Source organism: Phasianus colchicus, chromosome 1, assembly GCF_987193195.1.
Source record: "Phasianus colchicus chromosome 1, bPhaCol1.hap1.1, whole genome shotgun sequence".
Lineage (NCBI taxonomy): Eukaryota > Metazoa > Chordata > Aves > Galliformes > Phasianidae > Phasianus > Phasianus colchicus.
This window is the reverse complement of record NC_143436.1, coordinates 165,231,291-165,234,780: the sequence shown is the minus strand read 5'-3', so window position 1 is coordinate 165,234,780 and position 3,490 is coordinate 165,231,291. Positions and strand designations below refer to the sequence as shown.

General features: G+C 35.5%; 1 long non-coding RNA gene across 1 annotated transcript; it reads right to left on the bottom strand.

Moving 5' to 3' along the window:
- Positions 1 to 234: 234 nt before the first annotated feature.
- Positions 235 to 3,090, bottom strand: LOC149920218 (uncharacterized). The gene is made up of 4 exons (XR_016470236.1): positions 2,952 to 3,090; positions 1,887 to 1,995; positions 1,693 to 1,769; positions 235 to 487 (listed from the first exon to the last, which is right to left on the bottom strand). It is a non-coding gene; the product is annotated as an uncharacterized LOC149920218 (long non-coding RNA).
- Between the last annotated feature and the right edge of the window lie 400 nt (positions 3,091 to 3,490).

Sequence of the window (3,490 nt, the reverse complement as noted above, 5' to 3'; positions counted from 1 at the left end):
ATTTTTCTTTCCTTTTTCCTTTTCCCATCCTCTTCTCCTTCCCCACATCCTTGTCCCTCCTTCTACCCCTTCGCATAGCTACAGATCATCAAGGTGATGGTTAAATGAGATTGATCAGATTTTTCAAACTATTTCAGGGGAATCCAATTTCCTCTGTTATTCATATTATTGTCAGAACTTTATTTATTCTGCTTTCTTCTCCATTCCTCTGCCCACAGTGTTCTTTACTACATCTTTTTTTTTTTTTTTTTTTTTAGAAACAATTTTTTAAGCAGAGGTTTTCATCATCTTCACACTGCCAACATGTTCTTCCCTCTTGTCAAATCACCTGTTCTCTATAACTTTTAAAATATTTGTCCCACGTTCTCCATTACTATTGATTAATAATAAATTAGATTGGATTTAGGACAAATGTTACTTATCAGATTCAGCTTTTGCTTTCAGTTTCTTGTCCAAAAGGAATGGTCCAGATGGGTTATTTGAAGGTCTACAAGTAAGTAAATTATTATTGTTACTTTTGTGGATACAAATAACACATAAACTTAGGTTCTTGAGTTTTCTTTTCTGTTTGTTATTGTTTCCTCCCCCTTCTCCTCCCCCCCTCCACCCCCCCCAAGGTAAAAATATCTTCAAACGACTCAGTAAGTGAAAACTAAAACTTCAATCTCCCATATTGCTCAAGTATAAATAATTGCTGTGTTCTGTGAGAGGAAGCAGAACATCTGATGCCTCCTGGACACCTCTGTACAGTGAATAATGTCTGGAAATCAGTTACAGTAGACAAAGACTATAAGAAACAAGGAAACATATGATTTCAGTATTTACTGTACTCATGTTAAAATTTTTGATCAACTGTTTAAGGTATCACAGCTACATATTTACATGATATTTATTTAGGCAAATTTTGATGACAGTATAACTCATTCTCAGGAGATACATGATTAAGTTCTTTGTATATGGATCTGGTTCCTTACAAAATTATGTGTAGGGATAATTTCAAATCCTGTCTACAAGCAGAGAATATTGTTAGCCATTATAAAATGCTCAGGGGTGACATATAAAAGGAACAAGAGTGACCTGATTGCTCTCTACAACTATCTGAAGGGAGGTTGTGGTGAGATGGGGGTCAGTTTCTTCCCTCATGTAACTAGCAATAGTACTAGAGAGAATGGCCTCAAGCTGTGCCAGGGGAGCTTCAGGTTGGACATTAGGAAATACTTCCTCACCAAGACAGTGGTCAGGCAATGGAATGGAAGTCATTGTCCCTCGTGGTGTTGAAGAAACATTTAGATGTTGTACTGAGGGACATGGTTTAGTGGAAAATATTGGTGAAAGGTAGACAGTCGGACTGGATGATCTTAGAAGTTTTTTCCAGCCTTGGTGATTCTACGATTCTAAAATATTTCCAAGTATTTGTTACTTCTGCTGTTTTGCTTTGCTTTTTCCCCTGAGTTTTCAGTTATTCTTTTCGTCAGCTCCTGTATATGTCTTAAATTGTGTATGTTTTAAATTCATTTTCTAAGACTTCTATTCTGCAGTTCTACACAACTTACATCATTTCTGTATATATATATATATTTTAACGCCAAACTCACCAGTTTTTGAGGTTAACTGTGAATTATTATTTCTTACTTAGCAGTAATTAATTTGTTATTCCTCTTTTTTCTCATTCCATCACGATCTTATACTTACCTTTGGCACTGGAAGCATGCATAAGCTAGTAACGAAACCCCACCCCTAGAGAAACCAGCAGCTTTATTTTCTGTGACCTGCAAATGAGACACATGGTGTTTGGGGCTCCATTTTTAATAGATTGCTTTGGTAGAATATATTTAGTTTTTGCTGTTTCCTACAGTTTTGCTTTATTCACATAACAGTAAACTTACTTATGCTTAACTCACATGCAGAGTGAAGCAGTTGATACAAGGAACGTTATCTGTATCTGTGCATTTGATAGTGAGACTATTTTTCATCACAGTAGTATAATGTTATGAGCTGGCAAAGAAATAACAGCAATCATTAGTTTAGATAAAGGGGAAATCTTTAAACTTGAAGACAAAATTCTGAATCTTCAAGTCAGATGCTATATTCATGTGAAAATAGAGATGTTAAAGTCTGATTTTCCCTCTCAATATGTCTTCATTGGAATGCCTTCAGAAGTAAATGACCTAATTAAAAATGTTATAATTTATGATAAATGGCAAAATTAATCAGATTCAACAATTTTATTATTTCTGAATTTGCCCAGAAAAGGCGATGGAAACATTTGGGACATTTGAGAAGAGAAAAACAAGACCATCTGCTACAGGAGGCATGCCATTGTGCAGATCAATGGGAGAATAGCTTTAAAGGACATTCAAAAGAATTTCTACACTGAACTGACTAACAATTCACAAAGAAATAACTCATGGGATTTAAACAGTGGAGAATGTGTGCAAAGTTAGACCTAGGAAAGGAAGGAGTGAAAGTCATGTTTGTTCCCTGATGGTGGACTAACTTAGAGATTCATTATATTGGATTCTAGTTCAGTTTTTGTTTCTTTCACATGTTCCCTCAAGACATTTTCCATGATTCAGTGGATGTTTTTGTTTTTGTATCAAATCAAAATTAAAAAGCAGCATCTCTTGGAGTTGTTAATTAAGTAGTATAAACTGTACACCAAAAAATGTCACTGGTTCTCCATAGTTTCTGCCCAGTTGAGTAAAATGATATAAGTAGACCTTAAGTAGTTAAACGAATGCAGATTTTCATCTCTATGATTTCTATTTTACCTGATGCTACCAAGGGAAATGGGCTAATGAATGAATAACAGTAGTCTTTCCAGTATCCTTCTGCAGTACGTCAAACTTCCTAACGTCCTTCCAAGCAGCATCACAACAACTGAAATGCACTGCAGTATCCATCAATAACCTTTTCAAAAATAAATAAAGGTGTTTAATATTTCAGAATACCTTGGTGTTGTAGTATGAGACAGGAATTTCATGGCATGGTAACTGCCTTCACAAGAGCCATCAGGTCAGTTCAGTGCCCTGGTTTTGTATTTTAGTGACAGAATCTATTAGCAAGAAAGAGAAGTGGCACTGGCTTTTGTTGCCGTGGAAACCTATGTTGCCAAACAACAGGCTAGGTATGTTCTAGCATCTTAAACTTTCAGGCTGCTAAGAGACTGACTGTAACGACAGCAGAAACAATACCTTTGCTGGATGTTCTTCTGATAGCAAAACAGGATAATATTTTGCACATTTTTCCACCACCATCAACAGTCTTCCCCATTTGCTTTGTCTTATGCTTGTTGATAGCACTAGCTATAATTAATCTGAACTATAAATCCTGCTCTAAATCTTTTTCCTCAGCTGCTTAATATTTTCTTAAATCCCCTCCTTATAGTTCTTTTTTCCTCACATGGTATTCTGTACAGTGGTGAATTTCTTGTGAGAAGGATGAAAGGAACAAGGGACTAATTTGTTTGTTTAATTTTGTTGATTTAATC